Source organism: Coloeus monedula, assembly GCF_965178545.1.
Source record: "Coloeus monedula genome assembly, chromosome: 33".
Taxonomy (NCBI): Eukaryota; Metazoa; Chordata; class Aves; order Passeriformes; family Corvidae; genus Coloeus; species Coloeus monedula.
The window spans coordinates 445,163-472,628 of record NC_138813.1 but is presented as its reverse complement, the minus strand read 5'-3'; positions in this window follow the sequence as shown (position 1 = coordinate 472,628).

Below are 27,466 nucleotides of genomic sequence, written 5' to 3'. Positions count from 1 at the left end.
AGAGGAAGAAAGGGGGGGCAATGGCTACCAACAGATGAGACGAAGTCCTCGTGCTCTGCTGCCAATAGATTTGTCTTCTTTCCGTGGGGAGATCTTATCTCAGTTATTTCAGAAAGTCCCTTTATAGCCCTGTTTCGAAACGAGGGGCAACTGGCCAAGACCGTATCTATGTTTCGTAATAACATTGCAGAACTAAAAGCTAGCCCTAACTATCCCAGGTACATACCAAGCATGCCTTTCTCCTATGTTAACTATGATTTACCAAAATATGAATATCGATCTAATATCGATATCCAACTGAGATGGACAAAAACTCTTAACAGTTTAGAGTTAGAAAGTGTATGTTTTATTTTTGCGTGGGATAGCTCCCTAAGTCGCAGGCCCTGATACAAGCAAACATGATACCTTTTATTTCCACGTATTATGAATATCCAAAATACAAAATGCGTATTCATAGTGTTGGCACCTCCCATTCTCCGCTTTGTATGGAAATGAGCTTACATGTCATTAAGCATGCGTAGCGTGTGATCTGAATGGAGTCGGTGGTCTTGAATTGGGTCAGTGGTCCTAAGGAAGATGAAGTAACTCATCTTCCTCACTCTGACCTTTATGCCTTTCTGAGTTTTAACAATTCTAATTACTTTAGTGACCTCTAAGTTGCTTCTTGCGTGACTTTTGGATGGGCTCCCACAAAGGGAGGAAATTGGTAATTGTCTGTATTCTATACACCAACTTATCAATTATTCTAAGCACAGCTAAACAAACATGCAAATGACAGATCATCAGTTCAGACTAAGGAAAATCCAAAACGTGGACAGCATCTCCCTTCTGCTGGAAGCCTTCAAGTTCACCACTGCAGTCTGCAGCCTACACAGATCATCTGAGGATTGTAAAAGTTCTCCAAGGAAGAACAAGAACAAGGCTAATGCATGCACACAAACGCTGATCAAAAGCACTTGATGCTCTTGGACAAAAAGATGTAACCTTCACTTTTGGAAAGACAAGGTGACTATGGCTGTCTCCACAGTACTCGCAGGAAAAAATCCCTGAAGTTTTGTAAAACCTCTTTTCAGGGCTTTGTGAACTTCATTTTTGTTAAGAATTGGGGAACGCAGAGAGACCTGTCACTTTTTTGCAGAATGCCATAGAAACTGCTACACTCACTTCAACAACAGTCCACGTAACTTTCTCTGCAAATACTGACCATATGCAGTTCTGGTTGATACAAACCCCCATTACCTAAGAAAAGGAACAACTCGGCAAGCAGTTTGCAAAGATGAACAACTTAGCACGACTGCGGCTGATGACATGCCCTGACTTTTTTTACCTTCAGCTGTGGGTGCCGTACCTTCCTACCCTCGCACATGCCACTCAAAGCTGCTTGCGTGGAGCTCTCGCACCACCTATGCCAGCAACTGTGCCAAGCCGCCACCCTTCTTCAGCACCATCGCACCTACCACAAGGTAGCTGAATCAGAGGGAAAAGGAGGTCGCCAATGGAGGGAAGTTGTTCCCCCTGACAGCTAAGCTCCGACTCCGGGGTCCCTTATGTCCTTCCCAGGATAGGCAGGAAAACGCCTCGGCGGAGCGCAGCGCTGGGCGGGAGCGGCCGGCAGAGCACCGAGCGCGCTCCCCACTCCCTCCCGCCCGCGCCGCTGCGGAGACCCCGGCTTCGCCGGAATCGGCCACGTGCTGCACGGAGGGCAGCGCGGCAAAGGCGGTCGCCCCTCGTTACCCTAGGAAGGCCGGCCTCGGATCCCCGCTCTCTCCACCGGCACGGGCAGTGCCGGCAGACTGTCGCTGCGGCCGCCGCTGGCCGAAAGCCTCGCCGGGCACCGCCCGGCCGGCCCCGCCGCTCCGCGGGGTCACACGGCACCTGCCGTGGGCGGCAGCCGAGCGACAGCAAGCAGAAGCGCTCACCGCCGCGCCACTCGCCGCCCCGCCCGGGCGCTCCTCTCCTCGCGCTACCACCATGGCGCCGGCCCGCCCCGCCTTCCCCGTCGCCTGCGGCGCAACGCGGGTGCTCCGAGCCACGCAGCACGCGTGCGGCCGGGCCCTGCCGAGCCGCAGGCGGAGCCGGGGCACGGCCCGGGCGGGAGAGCTTCCGGCGAGGCTGGGCGGGCGGCGAGCGCGGCCGAGCGTGAACGCGCCAGGCGGGGTCGGCCGGCGGCGCGATGGGGAGCTAGATGGAGGCGGCAGCACCGCGCGGCATAAAAGAGCTGATCGTCCCGCAGCCGCCCGCTCCGCAGCCCCTCGGCTGCTGTCGAGAAGGGCCCCGGCCCTGGCCGCGCCGGTGGCGAGGTGGCTCCGCAGACCTCAGGCAGCCCTGGCGGGGCAGGGGAGCACTGCGAGCAGCCCCGGCGCCGCGCAGCCGTCTGTAACGCGCGGTGGGAGCCGCCGGCAACTATTTTGCACCTCCCGGGGGGCTGGGGAAGAGCACGGAGACCACGCAGCAGGTCGCTGCCGTTAGGGAAAATTAATCCACCATGCCTGAGGTTTATGTCCGAAAAGGAGACAGAGGAGTCCTGCAACATTCTTCGACTACAGGGAGAGTCCCTGGGGCTTTTCCCATGGGGTCTGTCAAACGGTTGCGGGATGCAGCCCCTTTTTTATGCCAAGTTCCCGGCCACAACGCCCTCTTCCTTTTCTCCACTGGCTGAGGTATTAGGGGGATACAGACTTCCGGAACTGCCTACTCTATGCCCTCCTCTAATATGCACCCCCCTTTTGGCATCGAAAAGAAAGAAAAAGAAACCATTCCTAATTCTATTACGTCTTTGTTGCCTTGCTCTAGGTTCAGGAATTTAACACGGCCTTGATTAATCAACAGTCTCTGATGATTAGTAACAGTTCTAGAGAACTAATCGTTTCTTCTGTTACTTCACTCCGCATAAGTTCCTAGCCTTGTCTACAGGCCGATTCACACGGTCTGTTTGTAAAGACTCATCCATCTCATTCCTTTTAATCCCTCCTTTTTTTATTTAATCTGTATTTGTCTTTACAAACCTTAATTACCATTGATTTAATTTTTTCTTCTTGAGTCTTCTGGGCTTTTGCTATTATTTGCAGTGACATCCTCTTCTGTCCTTTTGTAGTCGTTTCTGGATCAGGTAGGCATGGCTGCTACCTGCTGAAAGAGCTGCACCCAGCATGGTGTCACGTATGGTCAAAAGATTAGAGTTGCTATAGCATAGAAGAGGAGAAATGGCATTCATTTAGTGTTGGGGTCTCCCCCCCTGCCATGGAGCCCTGGGCGATGGGCCCTGGGGGGGAGACACGGGGTTTCCCTGCCCCTGGTCAGCTTCATTCCCCCTTGGTTGGTTTGTGTTCCCCGGTGTGGCCAAGGACCCTCGGGTCCCGTGACTGGGGGAGTTCCTGAGCAGAGCCCCGGCCATGTGGCTGGAGAAATAAAGACCTCTGAAACATCTACCACCAATCTGTCCATATCTACTTCTTTTCCACGGGATTCCTGGTTTGATATAGGCGTGTTACAGTAATCCCTGCTGTAACAATTTAGCCCATAGCTGGCCAGTTAGCCAGGAAAACATGTCCCATTACCATCCTTTCAACACTTGGACAGGTCCATGAGCTGAGGTTATTTCCTCTGTTATTTGTTTGACCATTTTCCGCTGTCATCTGCTTGCAAACAACAGCTCGAGTCATTTAATTTCCCACAAACTCCTCCTTCTTCTGCTAACAGATAATCTAATACCATCCAATGTTGAAATACCGCTTTCCTCATTGAAGTGGGTTGCTCAGCAAGACGGTCAAGAGCTGTGGCTGGCTGGTTGGTAATTATTTCTGAGACAGCTTGTACCCTAATTATCTCATTCAAATGATAAATGGGTTTCCAGGCATCTGGGATGAATTCCTTAGGTTTCCAAGTGGCTGGTCCATCATGTTGCGTAACTTCTTCTGGTGGCCATTCATCTTTTCCCCGTTTTGGGGTGCTCCCTGCAGCCAAGGCTGCATCAGCTGACTGCTTTTCTCGAATTAAATCATCACAGATTTGGATTCCTAAGCGATTTCCCTGAATTTGTAGTAGCAAAAAGAACAACGGTCTAATATACCCCAGGGATATACCATATCCCTGACCAGTTTGGAGGTAACCTGAGCTAAGCATGTTGGCCACAAATCCAATCATGTCCTTTCAAAGCCCGTGTTCCATTAGCAAAGGGGCCTTCCTACCCTTGGTCATCAATTGGTGGGTCAAAATACAGCAGGATTCCCTGGCCTAACGGTCCTCCAACAATAGCTGCCCCACCATAAGGGTCACAGCATTTGCATTTCCAAGCTCCCACACAGGGTTCCCATCTACATTTACATCTGCAAGTTGCTTGGTTGGATTTGGAGCAGAACTCACTAAAAGGCTTTGAGTTCCAATCCGCTGTTGCCATTCCCACTGATAATCACAAACAACATGTCTTCTACTTGTGGGATTTTTGTGGGGACAGCTTAAAAATAGGTGGTCAAAAAAACCCCTTGTCCCTCCGCATTGCTTTACAGGCTTCCAAATGTTTTGGTAAGTGTGGTAAGAACACCTTACGCAGCTACCATTAGTGAGCTGAACAGCTATTTGATTGCAATTGTCTTGATATTTGGAACAATTGTAAGGAGGGCAATCGTGGGTCCAAACCCAATTGTTTAAAGCCAGAGGGAAAGTCAATTGACAAACGCCTTTTCCTACATAGACCCGCCCTGTCCTGTTTAGGCAATAAGTGCCTGTTGGAGAAGAATGAAGTGGCCATGTGTTGGGGAGGATGAAAGTTTGGTAAGAAAGTTTCACAGGTATGTAGGCTTGGCAGCAAGGTCTGAGAATGTAGAAGCTGGGGATGAGGTAGAAATGAAAGCAAGTTTTGATATAGAAGAAAAGGTGTTTTGCTGAAACAGTGATCGCTGAGTAACTGAGAAGGCAAAGGTTGGAGATGAGTTGGAAGGAGATTTTTAGGAGCAGGACAAAGGTATGTGATTACAAACAAAGACATGTTTTTCACCAAGTAAGTAAGTCTCAAGAAGAGCATAAGTGAATAGAAAAGGTGTCTTTAGCAAAAAGAAAGATATGGCAGGCAAACAAGAAATGTTGATGTAGCAAGAAGAAGAAAGGTCTAAGAATTTTCCACTGGAAGCTTAAATTGTAACTTACTCTTGTGATTGGATAATAATGACTATAATATGGTGATGGTAGTAGCTATGATAGGCTATAGGCCAATGTCAAGGTATTGTGTATGGTGCTTATTGGTTGTTACGTGCTAAGATACTCTGCAAAGAAAAGTATAGAATGCTCTGTAACTTGAACAGCAAGCAGCTTCAGGTATGCCTACAGCTGGAGCTGGCAGCTATAGGGCTGGCTCTGGATAGCCGCTCCCTGAAATGCTGTAACTTCACCTATGCAATAAACAGCTTTCAAGAGAGCCACCTGAAGTCCAGACATCCTTCGTGAAACCTTCTCCTATAGCCATGGACTTCCTTCTTTGGCCCCAAATCCCGTCCTAGTATGGACCTCATGTCAGGTGTTGAGCCACCACTTAGGTTCAGCTGGGCTAGCCAACCATAGGCACTCTTCAGATCCTCCTGGCCCTCCACAGAGCCAGCAATTGCTAAGGTGAAAAACTTTTGCTACTTTTTCTGCTAAGGCTGCAAACTGATTCTCCCACTCCTGGCCTAAACTTAGCTGACCATATAAAAGTAGAACTAGTAAGGAAAATATTTTAATAATGTGATCTAATTAGCTAGTCTAATTTTCCCGTTGTCTTCTGCAGCACCTGTGGCAATTGAAGACACAGAAACCACTTAACATAAAAGAATCCAGCAAGTATTAGCGCCCCAGTGAGTGGAGATTCTAGAGGAGGGATACCCATAGAGACTATTTCAGCAGGTGGTCTGTGGGTAGGCACGCAGGGCTTCCTCTGATGTCGAAGCACTGGCTACTGCTCCGGCCCACTCCAGCAGTCACAGCCTCCCGGCCTTCTCCTCCAGCTGAGATGTGCAAATCTCTGAGGCTTCAGAGACCTTGACCCGAGAGTGATGGGTCCACCTGTGTCCAGCTGTCTTCATGGCTGTTTCTGTCGTCAGTGACACTTGGAATGGGCCACGCCATTTCAGAACCACTGGCGCTTCTTTCTGCTCCTTAACTAGGACTCAATCTCCTGGTTGGATGTTACAAGCAGCAAAGTCCAAAGGTGGGGCTTGTGCCAGCTGAGCTTCCTGTTGAAGGGGTTTCACAAGAAGCAGTATCCTGGCCACAGATGGTTTTAAATATACATCACTTACCTCTACTCCCCCACTAGGTTGAGACTTACCCGGGTAATTCATAACAACGACAGAAAGGGGGAGAACGGAATCTCTCTTCTGGGTCGGGCTCTCATTCTCGCCAAAGCCAATGTCCAAAGCCCTAGCCATGGCATCTTGGTTTCTATTACCAGCTTCAAAAGGTGTTTATTTCTCTAGTCATTGTTTTCTACCCGAGCCGAGCTCTGGGGGTGCCAGGACCTATGGAGGTTCCATTGTGTTCCTAAAGAAGCCAAAACCCCTTGAAGGATCTTTCCTGTCAAATGAGTTCCCCTATCTGAGTCTATTGCTTCTACAATGCTGTATCTTGGAATGATTTGTTCCAAAAATGCCTTAATACCTGATGCTGTCGTTGCTGAAGCAGTTGGAAATGCTTCTGGCCACCTTGCTAGCTGACATACCATTACCAGAAGAGATGAAGCCTTCCCACTTGGGGCATCTCAGGAAAATCCACCTGGCATCTTTGGAAGGGACCTGCAGCCCAAGGCCTCCCTCCCCTGGCAAGTTCCTTTGTAACTTGGCTGTTTGCTTTAGCACAGATCAAGCAACCTTCAACAGCTCGTTCTGCCAGTCTAAAAAGACCCCCAGCAACATCCAGCATGAGGAAGGCTTCTGCCAATCCTCAGGAGGTGCAAGGACTCTCTTCACGGAGTGCTTTTACTATTGGTAGGGCCAAAGCTTCTGGTATCTCTTGTTTGCCATCCCTTGTAAACCAATTATTGCCCTTTTTCTCTGCCACACGGCTTTTAACTGTATCTCAAACTCCTCTGGGAGAAAAGACAGCTTCCCGGCCAGTGATGGAGTCACTGGGAGCAAAGGGGGCATCTTGGAGAGTTCTGGCAGAAGTGTTGCTTTCTGACTTTCTTCATCCACCAAAAAGGAGACAGAGGAGGCCTGTAACATTCTTCAACTACAGGGAGAGGCCATGGGGCTTTTGCCATGGAGTCTCTCAACTGATTGCGGGACGCAGCCCCCTTTTGATGCAAAGTTCCTGGCAACAGCACCCTCGGAGGTACTCGGGAATTACAGACTTCCGGAACTGCCTACTCTAGGCTCCCCTCTAATATGCACCCCCCTCTTGGTATGGAAAAGGAAGAAAACGAAACTATTCCTAATGCTATGAAGTCTTTGCTGCCTTGCTCTAGGTTCAGCAATTTAACACGGCCTTGGCTGAGCAACAGTCTCTGTCGATTAGTAACAGTTTCTAGAACTAAGACTTTCTTCTGTTACGCCCCTACCAGTAAATTCCTAGCCTTGTCTAAGGACGGATTCACACGGTCTCTTTGTAAAGACACATCTATGTTACTCCTTTCACTCCCACACCTTCTTGGCGGTGGGATGGCTCCCCCCGGCACAGCACCTGGCACAAAACCCCCCTATGCGCACACGCACACCTGCACTTACCCTGCACTCCGCTGCACACACACACACACACACACACCTCCCGCACACTAACACCCCCCTCCACATCCCTGCCATGCTACTTGCAGTGGCCCCGCCCCTGCCATCCCGGCCGGCTGGCAGCACTCACTCCTCACATGCCTTGCGTTTCCTTACTGCCCCCTCTCTGTAGCCTTCCCTCAACCTGCCTTTTCTCCCCTGCCTTGCATTGACTTGCTCACCCATCCCCCACCTGACTTCCTTTCACATTCGTCTAGGTCTGGCCTCACCTTTCCTTTTCCTTCTAGGACCCTCATTGCCTTGCCTCGCCTCGCCTCGCCAAGCCACCACTTGCCTTGCCCTGCCCTTGAAGCCCTCCCTTGCCTTGCATGACCTTGCTCACCCCTCCCCCACCTGGAATTCAAGACCCCTTTTCAATGCCATTTCATGGCCTTGCCCTGCCCTTTCTGCTCCTCCTAGGAATCTCAAAGCTCTCAAGCATCTCCCGTGTTTCAGGATCACAGGAGAGGAAGACCAGGGGACGACGCGTGTTGCCACACTCATCTCTATGGGCAGCCTTGGTCTGGGAGCAATCCTTGCATGTCTTGAATCTTGCAAGGGCAATTCACATTTTGCCCTTGAGCTCGGGGACCAGAATGAGAGTTCTTTTGCCTACAAAGGAAAGCAGGTAGCTCAAGTCTTTGAGGTGCAGAGGAGACATGACCCACGCGGGATCAAGGCCACACAAAGCACTTGGTCCTGGCTACTTTTGTGTACCAGCAGTCCTTGAATGTACTTCTCACCTGCCTTGCCTGGCCTTGCCTTGGCAACACAACAGTTTCCTTGTCTTGCCCTGCTAGCCCTCTGGAGCCCTCTGGAGCCTTGCATTCCTTTGCATGGCCATGCCCCGCCCTTGACCTGCCTACCGCTTTCCTCCAAGGCCTTGACTTGCCAAGCCCTTCCTGTTTCTGCCTGGCCTTCCCATCAGTGGACTTCCCTTCCTACGGCCAGCCTTGCCTCTAACGTCTGGGCCTTCTCTTGCCTACCACTCCATTTGCTTTCCCCTCACTGCTCTGGCCTTGCTTACCTCTCCCTTGACTTGCCCACAATTGCCTGCACTTGCTTTGCAGCGCCTTGCCTGCATGGAAGGCGAGGGCAAGAGTGGTAGGCAGGGCAAAGCAAAGCCAGCAAGTTGTAGGTAGTGCAAGGCAAGGCAGCAGAGGCAAAGGAAGCAGAGCAAGGGTAGCTTAAGAAGAACTAGACAAGGTACTGAAGGCAAGGCAAGGCCAAGAGACTCGGAGTGCCTTTCCTTGCCAAGGCAAGGACATAGTGCCACTGTTGCTGGAGCAGATGTTAAGGTAGCATGGGGAGGAATAGTCCAGCAAGACATTTCTCTTCTGGCCCCTGGGCGTGTAGGGGCAATTGTTGGATCTATTCTATACTGGAGGTGGATCAGTGGATGGATGTGTTGTATTTTGGAGGAGGGGATGCCGTTTCTTTGGAGATGGGCTTGTAGTTGCTCTCTTTGGCAAGGAAAGCAGGTTTGGATGTGCACATCAGGTGCTCTTAGGGATTTTAAAGGCTTTTCCCAAGAGGCAGAGCTCTCTCTGGCTTAGAGCTGTTGAGCTGTCCGTGGGAATGCAAAGGCCAAGCTTGTGAGCCTTTTGTCCTGGTGCCTTTAGTGTGTGAGCAGTCCGTGGTGCCGTTGTCTTTGGATGCTGACTCTGGGAGAGGGAAGGCTTAGGATGGTACCTAGAGCTGAGAAGGAAAGTGCTGAGAACAGCGTGTGTGCTGCTAGTTTGGGGGGTGCAGTTGAAGTTGCAGGCAGCAAGATCTTCCTCAGCCCGCACTGTTTTGAGCTCTGTTTTTGCCAGATGGTTTCAAGTTGGTGCGCAGAATCTGCGAGAGGGCAAAGATTGGTTTGGGCCAAAGAGGTTTGTCTGCCTCTTGGAGTGCGGTATAAAGAAGAGTCCGCTCTTGGAAGGGGAAGATGAGGGAAATCTTTTTGTCCTGAGGTGCTGTTGATTTGACTGCAGGGACGTTTGCAACTTGCCTCTGCCCTTGGGGTGGTTTCGAGCCGCGCCAGGCGCTTGGCCTTCTTTTGCAAGTCGTCAGCGCCATCGTGTGCTTGTTTCGAGGAGCGCTGACAGTGCCGGGGAAAAAGCCAAGCGCTTCGCTGGCGCCGCCCCAAGTCGTGTGCGAGCAGTTGCTGGAAGAGCTCCGCTGTGCATCCTGCCTCTTGGAGACACAAAAGAATGTGATCCTGCGCGTAGCGGGGAAGCAAGAGGAATCTTTTCATTGTTGGCTGTGCAGTTACTAAGCGGCAAAAGTCAAGGCAGCTCCAGCACGGCCTCTTTCTTTCAGAACCTTTTCTGTGCCATCATGAACATGCTCAACATGGAACTCGCACCCACTGAACTGCATCAAAGGTCCTGGAGAGACGCACTTTCCTTCAAGCTCTAGCTACCATCCTACCCTCCACCTCTCGCCGATCCCAAAGCCCTTCCAAACATCCAGCAGCTGCACGCAGAGAACAAGTGCTAGAAGAAGGCGTTGGCCTTCAGAGTCCCTCTAAAGTCTGTAAACTAGGCGAAACCTTGCAGTGACCAGCACTTTCCTTCGCAACTATCTACAGAGCGTCATCACATTCTCTCAGAGTGGCTAAAGTCCACCCTTGCAGCACAGCAGCGTTTCCGGCCACAGTTCGGACTGAGAGATGGGCCAGGTGAGAAAGCATTTGTTAACTATCCCTCGTCTCTGGAAGACTTGATACTCGCAGCGCAATCACGTGCACACACCTTCAGTGTGGCCAAGTTCAAGCAGCTAGAGCTCACAGAGACGGGAGAGTCAGGAGAGAAGCCGTTCCAAAAGTACCGTGTACTTAGGGCAGCATTCAAACTGTGCACAGCACTCTACAGCACTGTAGACCGTGGCTTCTCTGACAAGACGTGCCATCCCATTGTTGGCTCTCGCAGCTCGCTTGCTAGCTGCTCTCCTGAAGAAAAGAACTAGGAGGAAAAGCCAATGCTGGGCTGCACCTTCCCCTTGCCTCACGTAAAGCCACTTCAACTCCCCGCTGCACTCTCTACTTCCCCTCTCCTTGGCATCGACCACTGTGTTTTCTGCATCTCGGAGCCCAAAGGTAAGCGCCAGTGCTCCCAGGGATGCTTGGAAGAGGGAGAAGTAGTAGCACAAGTAGCTGCCGTTGAACTTCCTCCTTCTCAATGCTAACGTGAAGTCGGCAGGCAGGCGAGCGCCAGCCACGCTCCTTTCTCAGTTTGTACGCTGCGGACACGAGCCCGGTGCTCGGCGCCTTCGTTCGGCCTCTTTAGTAGCCATGTCGCGCTTTCATTCTGCCGGAGTCGAAGCGTCGTCTACTTGTGGCACAAAGAGCACGGTGCCGGCAGCCAAATGCTCCAGCCGACTGCTTCTGCCGACACACGCCTGGGCTATGCACTTTCCCTCTCAGCGACATACAGCTCTAAATGTAAAGGGAAAGATTCTCGGCTACGTCTGGCATAGAGAACAGTTTTAGTTCAACGGGCTTACCCAGAGCATGCCCCCGACGTGTGGGAACTCGTATTTGCACCACATTCCAGGGGTAGTCTTCTTTCCTTTACAGGCTGCACAGCGCCGGCAGATGGCCGTGCGCTCTGCACCTGCCTTCTCACTTCCAAGTAGCACCGCGCACATTAGAGCCTTGCAGGGAGAGAAGACGCGGCTAGGCGTCTCGCCCAGAAGAACGTGGCAGGGCGAAAAGGTGTTCTTCTTTTGTCTTCCTCGTCGCCCAGAGTGTGCCGCTGTGTTGAAAGTCTTGGCCAGCGAAAAGCTACACCAGCAAGTGTTTCTCTCCTGATGCATTGCGCTGAGCGAGAGCTGAGGAAAATCCTTGCACAGCACCCTGTGGATGCGTGCAGTACACACGCTGAAGAGCGGCACGGCTAAAAGTCATCGCTGGGCTTCAGTTCTGTCCAGACAGCAGAAGGCGAAGAACGAAGCAGCTGGGCACCGGCTGCATGTACATAGTGGAGCGAATTTCACATGTCCAGCCAAGAGCTGCTTCACAAGCAGATTCAGCTGAGAATGCTCTGGCTGCTTCACAAAGGAAGGTGCTGTGTTGCACTCCTGGACACTACCTGGTCAGAAGCAGGTTCTTACACCTTCAATGCTGCAGAGTCCATGCAGCTGGAGCACCCCCAGAATGACGCGTCCAGCTAGAAGGCGTTCCTCAAGTACCCCCCTCTTCCAAGTAGCCTTGAAACTGAGCACAACACACTGCGCCTCGGCAGCTTCCTTCTCAGATAGACGTGCCGTCACATTATGCACTCTCGCAGCTCCGTTTGCCCACTTGCAGCAGCTGCTGCCAAAGAAAAAAGCTCCAGAAGTAAAAGCCACTGCTGGGCTGCCCTTTCCCCTTGCCTCACGTCAAGCACCAGAAACTGTCCGCTGCACTCTCTATTCCCATTCTCCGTCGCATCTACCACTGTCATGTCTGCATCTCGAAGCATAAACCCCGGCACAATTCTCTCCTGGGAAAGCTGGAAGACAAATAGGTAGCAGCACAAGTAGCTGCAAGTTGAACTTTAAGTTTCGAGCTGCTAACGTGAATCCGAAAACAAGCGAGTGGCAGCCACGCTTCCTCTTGCAGCCTGTGCGATGCACACAGCAGCTCCGTGCTCTGCCTTCGTTCTTACGCTCCTCGTAGCAGGTCGCGCTTTCGTTTTGCTGGAGACGACCCGTCGTCTACTTCTCGCGCAGAGAGCACGGTGCCGGCAGCCAAAAGATGCAGGCTGCTGCTTCTGCCGAAACACGCCTGGGCTATGCAATTTCTCTCTAGCGCTAGGTAGCACCACATTCTGTCTGCGTTGTGGTCTTTATCTTAAGGGAAAGATTCTCGGCTACGGCTCGCCCCGAGAACTGTTCCGGGACAATACATGTGTTTTATTACCCCTTCTCGCAAGAAGACTGTGGTGCTGCGTTGGAACTGTTGGCCAGTGCAAGGCTAATCCATCATGTGCTTCCCTCCTGATGCATTTTGCTGAGCGAGAGCTGAGGAAAATCCGTGCACTGCGCACTGTGGATGCGTGCAGTATACACGCAGAAGAGCGGCAAAGCTCCTAGTCATCACACACACCAGCCCAGTGGCCTGGGGCTGCGTTCTTCTCCCTTACCGGCGCTGGACAGAACTGAAGCATTCAGCTTTGGCTCTCTTCAGTGTGTGTACTGCACGCATCCACAGTGCGCAGTGCACGGATTTTCCTCAGCGCTACGTGCAAGTACAGCCTTTCTGCTTCGCAGAGCCCAACTGGCCGCACAAGCTCTCGCTCAGAGAAATGTGTCAGGAGAGAAGCACTTGCTGGATTAGCCTTCCGCTGGCCAACAGTTGCAACGCAGCACATAGTCTTACTGCGAGAAGGGGTAATAAAACGCACGCTTTCAGCACAGCAGCACAATCTGGGCGACGAGGAGGACAAAAGAAGACCATCTTTTCGTCTTTGCACGATTTTCTCTGCCACACATCTATCCACGTCTTTGCTCCCTGCAAGGCTCGAATGTGCGCGGTGCTACTTGGAAGTGAGAAGGCAGGTGCAGAGAAGCACTGCCATCTGCCGGCGCTGTGCAGGCTGTAAAGGAAAGAAAGACTACCCCTGGAATGTGGTGCAAATACAAGTTCCCACGCGTCGGGGTAAGCGCCGGGTAAGCCCGTTGAACTAGAGCTGTTCTCGGTGCCAGACGTAGCTGAGACTCTTTCCCTTTACATTCAGGCTACAAAGCAAAGAGAATGTGGTGCTACCAAGGGCAGCGAAGGAAAGTGCACAGCCCAGGGGTGTTTCGGAAGAGACAGCAACCTGGAGCGTTTCTCTGGAGGGTTTCTCTGCCGGCGTGCCCTCTGTGCGACAAGATGACGACGGTTCGACTCCGGCAGAATGAAAAGAACGAAATGGTACGAAGAGCATAAGAATGAAGGCAGAAGCACCTAGCTGGTGTGTGCATAGCACAGGCTGCAAGAGGAAGCGTGCCTGTCACTCGCTTGTTTTCGGATTCGAATTAGCAGTTGAAAACAGAAAGTTCAACTTGCAGCTACTTGTGCTGCTACCTATTTCTCTTCCAGCTTTCCCTGGAAAGAATTGTGCCGGGGCTTATGCTTCGAGATGCAGACATTACAGTGGTAGATGCGACGGAGAATGGGAATAGAGAGTGCAGCGGACAGTTTCAGGTGCTTTACGTGAGGCAAGGGGAAAGGGCAGCCCAGCAGTGGCTTTTCCTTCTGGAGCCTTTTTCTTTGGCAGCAGCTGCTGCAAGTGGGCAAGGGAGCTGCGAGAGTGCATAATGTGACGGCACGTCTATCTGAGAAGGAAGCTGCCGAGGCGCAGTGTGTTGTGCTCAGTTTCAAGGCTACTTGGAAGAGGGGGGTACTTGAAGAACGCCTTCTAGCTGGACCCGTCCTTCTGCCTGTGCTCCAGCTGCATGGACTCTGCAGCATTGAAGGTGTAAGAACCTGCTTCTGACCAGGTAGTGTCCAGGAGTGCAACACAGCACCTTCCTTTGTGAAGCAGCCAGAGCATTCTCAGCTGAATCTGCTTGTGAAGCAGCTCTTGGCTGGACATGTGAAATTCGCTTCACTGAGCACATGCAGCCGGTGCCCAGCTGCTTCGTTCTTCGCCTTCTGCTGTCTGGACAGAACTGAAGCCCAGCGATGCCTTTGAGCTTTGCCGCTCTTCAGTGCGAACACTGCACGCGGCCACAGTGCGCTGTGCAAGGATTTTCCTCAGCTCGACGTACATTCATTTTCTTGCTGTTCCACAGGGTCCAAATTGTCCGCGCAGCTCTCGCTCAGCGAAATGCGTCAGGAGAGAAACACTTGCTGGTGTAGCTTTTCACTGGCCAAGACTTTCAACACAGCAGCACAATTCGGGCAAGAAGAAAGAGAAAGGAAGAATATCTTTTCACCCTGCCACGTTCTTCTGTGCGAGACGCCTAGCCGCGTCTTCTCTCCCTGCAAGGCTCTTATGTGCGCGGTGCTACTTGGAAGTGAGAAAGCAGGTGCAGAGAGCACCGCGATCTGCCGGCGCTGTGCAGCCTGTAAAGGAAAGAGGACTGCGACTGGAATGTGGTGCAAATACAAGTTCCCACGCGTTGGGGACAAGCTCCGGTTAAGCCGGTTAAAATAAAGCTGTTCCCTGTGCCAGACGTAGCCGAGAAGCTTTCCGTAAAGATGCTGGCTACAAAGCAAAGAGAATGTGGTGTTACTTCAGCGCTCGAGAGAAATTGCATAGCCCAGGCGTGTTTCGGCAGAAGCAGCAGCCTGCAGCTTTTGGCTGCCGGCACCGTGCTCTCTGCGCGAGAAGTAGACGACGGGTCGTCTCCAGCAAAACGAAAGCGCGACCTGCTACGAAGGGCGTAAGAATGAAGGCAGAGCACCGAGCTGGTGTGTGCATCGCACAGGCTGCAAGAGGAAGCGTGGCTGCCACTCGCTTGTTTTCGGATTCACGTTAGCAGCTCGAAACTTAAAGTTCAACTTGCAGCTACTTGTGCTGCTACCTATTTCTCTTCCAGCTTTGCCCTGGAAACAATTGCGGTTAGGTTTATGCTTCACCATACGGCGGAGAAAGGAGAGGGCAGCGGACAGTTTCAGGTGCTTCACGTGAGGCAAGGGGAAAGGGCAGTCCAGCAGTGGCTTTTACTTCTGGAGCCTTTTTCTTTGGGAGCAGCTGCTGCAAGTGGGCAAGGGAGCTGCAAGAGTGAATAGTGTGAGAGAAGAAAGCTGCCGAGCCGCAGTGTGTTGTGCTCAGTTTCAAGGCTACTTAGAAGAGGGGGGTACTTGAGGAACGCCTTCTAGCTGGACGCGTCCTTCTGCGGGTGCTCCAGCTGCATGGACTCTGTAGCATTGAAGGTGTAAGAAACTGCTACTGGCCAGGTAGTGTCCAGGAGTGCAACAGCTGCGCCTTCCTTTGTGAAGCAGCCAGAGCATTCGCAGCTGAATCTGCTTGTGAAGCAGCTCTTGGCTGGACATGTGAAATTCGCTCCACTGAGTACATGCAGCCGGTGCCCAGCTGCTTCGTTCTTCGCCTTCTGCTGTCTGGACAGAACTGAAGCCCAGCGATGACTTTTAGCCGTGCCGCTCTTCAGCGTGTGTACTGCACGCATCCACAGGGTGCTGTGCAAGGATTTTCCTCAGCTCTCGCTCAGCGCAATGCATCAGGAGAGAAACACTTGCTGGTGTAGCTTTTCGCTGGCCAAGACTTTCAACACAGCAGCACACTCTGGGCGACGAGGAAGACAAAAGAAGAACACCTTTTCGCCCTGCCACGTTCTTCTGGGCGAGACGCCTAGCCGCGTCTTCTCTCCCTGCAAGGCTCTAATGTGCGCGGTGCTACTTGGAAGTGAGAAGGCAGGTGCAGAGAAGCACTGCCATCTGCCGGCGCTGTGCAGCCTGTAAACGAAAGAGGACTGCCACTGGAATGTGGTGCAAATACAGGTTTCCACGCGTCCGGGGGCATGCTCTGGGGAAGCCCGTTGAACTAAAACTGTTCTCTATGCCAGACGTAGCCGAGAATCTTTCCCTTTACATTTAGAGCGAATGTGCTGCTGTATGGCGCTGAGAGGGAAAGTGCGTAGCCCAGGCGTGTGTCGGCAGAAGCAGTCGGCTGGAGCATTTGGCTGCCGGCACCGTGCTCTTTGTGCCACAAGTAGACGACGCTTCGACTCCGGCAGAATGAAAGCGCCACATGGCTACTAAAGAGGCCGAACGAAGGCGCCGAGCACCGGGCTCGTGTCCGCAGCGTCCAAACTGAGAAAGGAGCGTGGCTGGCGCTCGCCTGCCTGCCGACTTCACGTTAGCATTGAGAAGGAGGAAGTTCAACGGCAGCTACTTGTGCTACTACTTCTCCCTCTTCCAAGCATCCCTGGGAGCACTGGCGCTTACCTTTGGGCTCCGAGATGCAGAAAACACAGTGGTCGATGCCAAGGAGAGGGGAAGTAGAGAGTGCAGCGGGGAGTTGAAGTGGCTTTACGGGAGGCAAGGGGAAGGTGCAGCCCAGCATTGGCTTTTCCTCCTAGTTCTTTTCTTCAGGAGAGCAGCTAGCAAGCGAGCTGCGAGAGCCAACAATGGGATGGCACGTCTTGTCAGAGAAGCCACGGTCTACAGTGCTGTAGAGTGCTGTGCACAGTTTGAATGCTGCCCTAAGTACACGGTACTTTTGGAACGGCTTCTCTCCTGACTCTCCCGTCTCTGTGAGCTCTAGCTGCTTGAACTTGGCCACACTGAAGGTGTGTGCACGTGATTGCGCTGCGAGTATCAAGTCTTCCAGAGACGAGGGATAGTCAACAAATGCTTTCTCACCTGGCCCATCTCTCAGTCCGAACTGTGGCCGGAAACGCTGCTGTGCTGCAAGGGTGGACTTTAGCCACTCTGAGAGAATGTGATGACGCTCTGTAGATAGTTGCGAAGGAAAGTGCTGGTCACTGCAATGTTTCGCCTAGTTTACAGACTTTAGAGGGACTCTGAAGGCCAACGCCTTCTTCTAGCACTTGTTCTCTGCGTGCAGCTGCTGGATGTTTGGAAGGGCTTTGGGATCGGCGAGAGGTGGAGGGTAGGATGGTAGCTAGAGCTTGAAGGAAAGTGCGTCTCTCCAGGACCTTTGATGCAGTTCAGTGGGTGCGAGTTCCATGTTGAGCATGTTCATGATGGCACAGAAAAGGTTCTGAAAGAAAGAGGCCGTGCTGGAGCTGCCTTGACTTTTGCCGCTTAGTAACTGCACAGCCAACAATGAAAAGATTCCTCTTGCTTCCCCGCTACGCGCAGGATCACATTCTTTTGTGTCTCCAAGAGGCAGGATGCACAGCGGAGCTCTTCCAGCAACTGCTCGCACACGACTTGGGGCGGCGCCAGCGAAGCGCTTGGCTTTTTCCCCGGCACTGTCAGCGCTCCTCGAAACAAGCACACGATGGCGCTGACGACTTGTAAAAGAAGGCCAAGCGCCTGGCGCGGCTCGAAACCACCCCAAGGGCAGAGGCAAGTTGCAAACGTCCCTGCAGTCAAATCAACAGCACCTCAGGACAAAAAGATTTCCCTCATCTTCCCCTTCCAAGAGCGGACTCTTCTTTATACCGCACTCCAAGAGGCAGACAAACCTCTTTGGCCCAAACCAATCTTTGCCCTCTCGCAGATTCTGCGCACCAACTTGAAACCATCTGGCAAAAACAGAGCTCAAAACAGTGGCAGCTGAGGAAGATCTTGCTGCCTGCAACTTCAACTGCACCCCTCAAACTAGCAGCACACACGCTGTTCTCAGCACTTTCTATTCCTCCCCGTGCTACCTTAACATCTGCTCCAGCAACACTGGCACTATGTCCTTGCCTTGGCAAGGAAAGGCACTCCGAGTCTCTTGGCCTTGCCTTGCCTTCAGTACCTTGTCTAGTTCTTCTTAAGCTACCCTTGCTCTGCTTCCTTTGCCTCTGCTGCCTTGCCTTGCACTACCTACAACTTGCTGGCTTTGCTTTGCCCTGCCTACCACTCTTGCCCTCGCCTTCCATGCAGGCAAGGCGCTGCAAAGCAAGTGCAGGCAATTGTGGGCAAGTCAAGGGAGAGGTAAGCAAGGCCAGAGCAGTGAGGGGAAAGCAAATGGAGTGGTAGGCAAGAGAAGGCCCAGACGTTAGAGGCAAGGCTGGCCGTAGGAAGGGAAGTCCACTGATGGGAAGGCCAGGCAGAAACAGGAAGGGCTTGGCAAGTCAAGGCCTTGGAGGAAAGCGGTAGGCAGGTCAAGGGCGGGGCATGGCCATGCAAAGGAATGCAAGGCTCCAGAGGGCTCCAGAGGGCTAGCAGGGCAAGACAAGGAAACTGTTGTGTTGCCAAGGCAAGGCCAGGCAAGGCAGGTGAGAAGTACATTCAAGGACTGCTGGTACACAAAAGTAGCCAGGACCAAGTGCTTTGTGTGGCCTTGATCCCGCGTGGGTCATGTCTCCTCTGCACCTCAAAGACTTGAGCTACCTGCTTTCCTTTGTAGGCAAAAGAACTCTCATTCTGGTCCCCGAGCTCAAGGGCAAAATGTGAATTGCCCTTGCAAGATTCAAGACATGCAAGGATTGCTCCCAGACCAAGGCTGCCCATAGAGATGAGTGTGGCAACACGCGTCGTCCCCTGGTCTTCCTCTCCTGTGATCCTGAAACACGGGAGATGCTTGAGAGCTTTGAGATTCCTAGGAGGAGCAGAAAGGGCAGGGCAAGGCCATGAAATGGCATTGAAAAGGGGTCTTGAATTCCAGGTGGGGGAGGGGTGAGCAAGGTCATGCAAGGCAAGGGAGGGCTTCAAGGGCAGGGCAAGGCAAGTGGTGGCTTGGCGAGGCGAGGCGAGGCAAGGCAATGAGGGTCCTAGAAGGAAAAGGAAAGGTGAGGCCAGACCTAGACGAATGTGAAAGGAAGTCAGGTGGGGGATGGGTGAGCAAGTCAATGCAAGGCAGGGGAGAAAAGGCAGGTTGAGGGAAGGCTACAGAGAGGGGGCAGTAAGGAAACGCAAGGCATGTGAGGAGTGAGTGCTGCCAGCCGGCCGGGATGGCAGGGGCGGGGCCACTGCAAGTAGCATGGCAGGGATGTGGAGGGGGGTGTTAGTGTGCGGGAGGTGTGTGTGTGTGTGTGTGTGTGCAGCGGAGTGCAGGGTAAGTGCAGGTGTGCGTGTGCGCATAGGGGGGTTTTGTGCCAGGTGCTGTGCCGGGGGGAGCCATCCCACCGCCAAGAAGGTGTGGGAGTGAAAGGAGTAACATAGATGTGTCTTTACAAAGAGACCGTGTGAATCCGTCCTTAGACAAGGCTAGGAATTTACTGGTAGGGGCGTAACAGAAGAAAGTCTTAGTTCTAGAAACTGTTACTAATCGACAGAGACTGTTGCTCAGCCAAGGCCGTGTTAAATTGCTGAACCTAGAGCAAGGCAGCAAAGACTTCATAGCATTAGGAATAGTTTCGTTTTCTTCCTTTTCCATACCAAGAGGGGGGTGCATATTAGAGGGGAGCCTAGACTAGGCAGTTCCGGAAGTCTGTAATTCCCGAGTACCTCCGAGGGTGCTGTTGCCAGGAACTTTGCATCAAAAGGGGGCTGCGTCCCGCAATCAGTTGAGAGACTCCATGGCAAAAGCCCCATGGCCTCTCCCTGTAGTTGAAGAATGTTACAGGCCTCCTCTGTCTCCTTTTTGGTGGATGAAGAAAGTCAGAAAGCAACACTTCTGCCAGAACTCTCCAAGATGCCCCCTTTGCTCGCAGTGACTCCATCACTGGCCGGGAAGCTGTCTTTTCTCCCAGAGGAGTTTGAGATACAGTTAAAAGCCGTGTGGCAGAGAAAAAGGGCAATAATTGGTTTACAAGGGATGGCAAACAAGAGATACCAGAAGCTTTGGCCCTACCAATAGTAAAAGCACTCCGTGAAGAGAGTCCTTGCACCTCCTGAGGATTGGCAGAAGCCTTCCTCATGCTGGATGTTGCTGGGGGTCTTTTTAGACTGGCAGAACGAGCTGTTGAAGGTTGCTTGATCTGTGCTAAAGCAAACAGCCAAGTTACAAAGGAACTTGCCAGGGGAAGGAGGCCTTGGGCTGCAGGTCCCTTCCAAAGATGCCAGGTGGATTTTCCTGAGATGCCCCAAGTGGGAAGGCTTCATCTCTTCTGGTAATGGTATGTCAGCTAGCAAGGTGGCCAGAAGCATTTCCAACTGCTTCAGCAACGACAGCATCAGGTATTAAGGCATTTTTGGAACAAATCATTCCAAGATACAGCATTGTAGAAGCAATAGACTCAGATAGGGGAACTCATTTGACAGGAAAGATCCTTCAAGGGGTTTTGGCTTCTTTAGGAACACAATGGAACCTCCATAGGTCCTGGCACCCCCAGAGCTCGGCTCGGGTAGAAAACAATGACTAGAGAAATAAACACCTTTTGAAGCTGGTAATAGAAACCAAGATGCCATGGCTAGGGCTTTGGACATTGGCTTTGGCGAGAATGAGAGCCCGACCCAGAAGAGAGATTCCGTTCTCCCCCTTTCCGTCGTTCTTATGAATTACCCGGGTAAGTCTCAACCTAGTGGGGGAGTAGAGGTAAGTGATGTATATTTAAAACCATCTGTGGCCAGGATACTGCTTCTTGTGAAACCCCTTCAACAGGAAGCTCAGCTGGCACAAGCCCCACCTTTGGACTTTGCTGCTTGTAACATCCAACCAGGAGATTGAGTCCTAGTTAAGGAGCAGAAAGAAGCGCCAGTGGTTCTGAAATGGCGTGGCCCATTCCAAGTGTCACTGACGACAGAAACAGCCATGAAGACAGCTGGACACAGGTGGACCCGTCACTCTCGGGTCAAGGTCTCTGAAGCCTCAGAGATTTGCACATCTCAGCTGGAGGAGAAGGCCGGGAGGCTGTGACACTCTGCAGGAGTGGGCCAGTGCTTCGACATCAGAGGAAGCCCTGCGTGCCTACCCACAGACCACCTGCTGAAATAGTCTCTATGGGTATCCCTCCTCTAGAATCTCCACTCACTGGGGAGCTAATACTTGCAGCCATTGTTTCACGTTAAGTAGTTTCTGTGTCTTCAATTGCCACAGATGGTGCAGAAGACAACGGGAAAATTAGACTAGCTAATTAGATCACACTATTAAAACATTTTCCTGAATAACTCTACTTTTATATGGTCAGCTAAGTTTAGGCCAGGAGTGGGAGAATCAATTTGCAGCCTTAGCAGAAGAAGTAGCAAAAGTTTTTCACCTTAGCAATTGCTGGCTCTGTGGAGGGCCAGGAGGATCTGAAGAGTGCCTACGGTTGGCTAGCCCAGCTGAACCTAAATGGTGGGTCAATGTGAGGGCCACAATAGGATGGGATTTGGGGCCAAAGAAGGAAGTCCATGGCCACTTCATTCTTCTCCAACAGGCACTTATTGCCTAAACAGGACAGGGCGGGTCTATGTAGGAAAAGGCGTTTGTCAATTGACTTTCCCTCTGGCTTTAAACAATTGGGTTTGGACCCACAGTTGCCCTCCTTACAATTGTTCCAAATATCAAGACAACTGCAATCAAATAGCTGTTCAGCTCACTAATGGTAGCTGCGTAAGGTGTTCTTACCAAAAACATTTGGAAGCCTGTAAAGCAATGCGGAGGGACAAGGGGTTTTTTTGACCACCTATTTTTAAGCTGTCCCCACAAAAATCCCACAAGTAGAAGACATGTTGTTTGTGATTATCAGTGGGAATGGCAACAGCGGATTGGAACTCAAAGCCTTTTAGTGAGTTCTGCTCCAAATCCAAGCAAGCAACTTGCAGATGTAAATGTAGATGGGAACCCTGTGTGGGAGCTTGGAAATGCAAATGCTGTGACCCTTATGGTGGGGCAGCTATTGTTGGAGGACCGTTAGGCCAGGGAATCCTGCTGTATTTTGACCCACCAATTGATGACCAAGGGTAGGAAGGCCCCTTTGCTAATGGAACACGGGCTTTGAAAGGACATGATTGGATTTGTGGCCAACATGCTTAGCTCAGGTTACCTCCAAACTGGTCAGGGATATGGTATATCCCTGGGGTATATTAGACCGTTGTTCTTTTTGCTACTACAAATTCAGGGAAATCGCTTAGGAATCCAAATCTGTGATGATTTAATTCGAGAAAAGCAGTCAGCTGATGCAGCCTTGGCTGCAGGGAGCACCCCAAAACGGGGAAAAGATGAATGGCCACCAGAAGAAGTTGCGCAACATGATGGACCAGCCACTTGGAAACCTAAGGAATTAATCCCAGATGCCTGGGAACCCATTTATCATTTGAATGAGATAATTAGGGTACAAGCTGTCTCAGAAATAATTACCAACCAGCCAGCCACAGCTCTTGACCGTCTTGCTGAGCAACCCACTTCAATGAGGAAAGTGGCATTTTCAACATTGGATGGTATTAGATTATCTGTTAGCAGAAGAAGGAGGAGTTTGTGGGAAATTAAATGACTCGAGCTGCTGTTTGCAAGCAGATGACAGCGGAAAAGTGGTCAAATAACAGAGGAAATAACCTCAGCTCATGGACCTGTCCAAGTGTTGAAAAGATGGTAATGGGACATGTTTTCATGGTTAACTGGCCAGCTCTGGGCTAAATGAATACCATTTCTCCTCTTCTATGCTATAGCAACTCTAATCTTTTGACCATACGTGACACCATGCTGGGTGCAGCTCTTTCAGCAGGTGGTCAAGGGGATGCCGCTAGCAGCCATGCCTACCTGATCCAGAAATGACTACAAAAGGACAGAAAAGGATGTCACTGCAAATAATAGCAAAAGCCCAGAAGACACAAGAAGAAAAAATTAAATCAATGGTAATTAAGGTTTGTAAAGACCAATACAGATTAAATAAAAAAAGGAGGGATTAAAAGGAATGAGATGGATGAGTCTTTACAAACAGACCGTGTGAATCGGCCTGTAGACAAGGCTAGGAACTTATGCGGAGTGAAGTAACAGAAGAAACGATTAGTTCTCTAGAACTGTTACTAATCATCAGAGACTGTTGATTAATCAGGGCCGTGTTAAATTCCTGAACCTAGAGCAAGGCAACAAAGACTTAATAGAATTAGAAATGGTTTTTTTTCTTCCTTTTCGATGCCAAAAGGGGGGTGCATATTAGAGGAGGGCATAGAGTAGGCAGTTCCGGAAGTCTGTATCTCCCGAATACCTCAGCCAGTGGGGAAAAGGAAGAGGGTGCTGTGGCTGGGAACTTGACATCAAAAGGGGGCTGCATCCCGCAACCGTTTGACAGACCCCATGGGAAAAGCCCCAGGGACTCTCCCTGTAGTCGAAGAATGTTGCAGGACTCCTCTGTCTCCTTTTCGGACATCAACCTCAGGCATGGTGGATTAATTTTCCCTAACGGCAGCGACCTGCTGCGTGGTCTCCGTGCTCTTCCCCAGCCCCCCGGGAGGTGCAAAATAGTTGCCGGCGGCTCTCACCGCGCGTTACAGACGGCTGCGCGGCGCCGGGGCTGCTCGCAGTGCTCCCCTGCCCCGCCAGGGCTGCCTGAGGTCTGCGGAGCCACCTCGCCACCGGCGCGGCCAGGGCCGGGGCCCTTCTCGACAGCAGCCGAGGGGCTGCGGAGCGGGCGGCTGCGGGACGATCAGCTCTTTTATGCCGCGCGGTGCTGCCGCCTCCATCTAGCTCCCCATCGCGCCGCCGGCCGACCCCGCCTGGCGCGTTCACGCTCGGCCGCGCTCGCCGCCCGCCCAGCCTCGCCGGAAGCTCTCCCGCCCGGGCCGTGCCCCGGCTCCGCCTGCGGCTCGGCAGGGCCCGGCCGCACGCGTGCTGCGTGGCTCGGAGCACCCGCGTTGCGCCGCAGGCGACGGGGAAGGCGGGGCGGGCCGGCGCCATGGTGGTAGCGCGAGGAGAGGAGCGCCCGGGCGGGGCGGCGAGTGGCGCGGCGGTGAGCGCTTCTGCTTGCTGTCGCTCGGCTGCCGCCCACGGCAGGTGCCGTGTGACCCCGCGGAGCGGCGGGGCCGGCCGGGCGGTGCGCGGCGAGGCTTTCGGCCAGCGGCGGCCGCAGCGACAGTCTGCTGGCACTGCCCGTGCCGGTGGAGAGAGCGGGGATCCGAGGCCGGCCTTCCTAGGGTAACGAGGGGCGACCGCCTTTGCCGCGCTGCCCTCCGTGCAGCACGTGGCCGATTCCGGCGAAGCCGGGGTCTCCGCAGCGGCGCGGGCGGGAGGGAGTGGGGAGCGCGCTCGGTGCTCTGCCGGCCGCTCCCGCCCAGCGCTGCGCTCCGCCGAGGCGTTTTCCTGCCTATCCTGGGAAGGACATAAGGGACCCCGGAGTCGGAGCTTAGCTGTCAGGGGGAACAACTTCCCTCCATTGGCGACCTCCTTTTCCCTCTGATTCAGCTGCCTTGCGGTAGGTGCGATGGTGCTGAAGAAGGGTGGCGGCTGGGCACAGTTGCTGGCATAGGTGGTGCGAGAGCTCCACGCAAGCAGCTTGGAGTGGCATGTGCGAGGGTAGGAAGGTACGGCACCCACAGCTGAAGGTAAAAAAAGTCAGGGCATGTCATCAGCCGCAATCGTGCTAAGTTGTTCATCTTTGCAAACTGCTTGCCGAGTTGTTCCTTTTCTTAGGTAATGGGGGTTTGTATCAACCAGAACTGCATATGGTCAGTATTTGCAGAGAAAGTTACGTGGACTGTTGTTGAAGTGAGTGTAGCAGTTTCTATGGCATTCTGCAAAAAAAGTGACAGGTCTCTCTGCGTTCCCCAATTCTTAACAAAAATGAAGTTCACAAAGCCCTGAAAAGAGGTTTTACAAAACTTCAGGGATTTTTTCCTGCGAGTACTGTGGAGACAGCCATAGTCACCTTGTCTTTCCAAAAGTGAAGGTTACATCTTTTTGTCCAAGAGCATCAAGTGCTTTTGATCAGCGTTTGTGTGCATGCATTAGCCTTGTTCTTGTTCTTCCTTGGAGAACTTTTACAATCCTCAGATGATCTGTGTAGGCTGCAGACTGCAGTGGTGAACTTGAAGGCTTCCAGCAGAAGGGAGATGCTGTCCACGTTTTGGATTTTCCTTAGTCTGAACCTTCAATGTCCAAGGCTTCACTTTTCAAGCAGTTGGAAGAGCTCCAAATGAAGATATGAACAGGTCTTAATTGACCTTGTCACCGCCTCAGTTGGTCAGGTAATGCTGCGCACTGGATTTAATTGCCTAGTGCAAGATGTGCTAAAAATATGTAAGAGTATCTCCTCGATTACCCTCCCAGAAGGGTTTGAATGGAGAACAAGGAGTTCCGAAGACAGGTATTTGGTGTACGAGAAGTAGAACTTAGTGGATTGCAGGGCACTGCATGCACAAATGTCTAAGGAGGATCCATCTTTTTATGCCCCATCTATGCTTGTTCTCATTTGAACTCCTGAACATTCTGGAGGTTGGTTTTGTTAGGGTTGTGGCTGGGGAAGGCGTGGTGGTGGGGGAGGGGTGGGTGTTGTTTCTGATCTTTTTAATTTCCAGGATAGTGTACAAAGAACTTGTGCCCACAACCAGCAGTATGAAGCAATGCAGGTATAAAAGAAGGTCACCGAAATGTCGGATAATATGAATCTGAAAGCGCTTCAGTATTTTACCCAGGAGTTTCACTGCAACAAGGTGATTGTCCTTCACAGAAATGTAGTGGCAGGCTTATGCCATGCTAGAAGTGATGACCTTTCTCTGCCCCAAATTGACCAGCAAGATCTTTTGGCTCTTGATTGAAACCCCTGAGCCAGCTGTGTTTCAGGCTGCAGAAGCTGCAGGTGTTGTGGCAGACGCGGGGTGCAGCCCTGCCTGCCGGTCCCGACCTGGCGCACGCCGGTGGCAGCCGTCAGCGCCTGGGGTCCCCTGGAAGGGGGATTTAATCATTTCTTCTCTAGCATTTGCTTGTGTTTTGTCAAGATTCTTTAATTCACTAAATAGTAAATTTAAAAAATTAGCTGAATGGTAATAATTTTGAAGTCTTCTGAGGCAGAACTGGGAAGGTTAGAACATATTTGTATGATTTCAAATATGTAGAAATTCTTAAATGACAAACGTTAACAAACTGACAATGCAAGCAATTATGGTGACACTTTACATTTCATTGGTTTTCATGCAGCTCCATCCCATGTGTTGGTAGGTTCTTAAAAAGTGAAAATTTGGCCCACTAGACCGATTATTAAAAAGAAGTACAACTCCTTGGGGCTAACACAAAGGGACAGCGTCCACGTGAGTAAATGGTTATCACATTTAGATGTGATTCTGCTGCTTGCACTTTCTCTGCCCTCAAACTGCTTTCTTTATCGTCAATGCAGGGATGTTTGACATTCTTAGAAAAGAGAAAAGAAACAGATTTCCTCAAAAAAAAAAAAAAAAAAAAAAAAAATCCAGGTGAAATTAATGCAATGTTAATTGCATTAATTTATTCAGGTGGAGTTTTAGTTTTTATTCTATGAAGTGCTTGTTGCACCACTTTTGTTGTTTCCCACAGATTTGGAGTGGGATTTCCTCCAGTTGATTGTTCAGCAGAGGGAGTGAGACTGCCTTCAAAAGTTTTGCAGGAGTTGCATCTGTGAATCGGGCACGTGAGTTGCCTTTTTTTTTCCCCCCCAGATTTTCGTAGGCTTCTGTTTTTCACCGTGGATCAGTTCACCTTGGATCAGTTTGCTCTTTTTGTTCCAGTGATTTTTTCTTTTGGACATGTGTCACGATCCGTTAATACAAGTAAGGGTCGTGATGGTTTGTTTACAGATCTCAGAGTGCAAAAGGACACAAGGGATTTCAGTTTTAATCAAAACAGTGCACCTTTGTTAAGTACCCACAACACGGTAATGCGATAGAGGAGAGAAAGAGAGAGAGAGAGAAAGAAAAACAAAGTAAAAGAGTAGAGAGGAAGAAAGGGGGGGCAATGGCTACCAACGGATGAGACGAAGTCCTCGTGCTCTGCTGCCAATAGATTTGTCTTCTTTCCGTGGGGAGATCTCATCTCAGTTATTTCAGAAAGTCCCTTTATAGGCCTTTTTTGAAACGAGGGCCAACTGGCCAAGACCATATCTGTGTTTCGTAATAACATTGCAGAACTAAAAGCTAGCCCTAACTATCCCAGGTACATACCAAGCATGCCTTTCTCCTATGCTAACTATACTGCCTGCTATGGTTTGCGGCCTAGCAGCGTTAGCGCGTCTACTTCTGGCATGAGTTTAGCAGTGCTCTCGCTTCTGCTTTCTAGCTGTATCCCCACATCTCGCCCTTTTCCCCAAGAGGTGGGGCAAATCTACAGCCGTTGTTATGAGGCTCGTTGCTTTGGGAAACAGGTACAGGACAG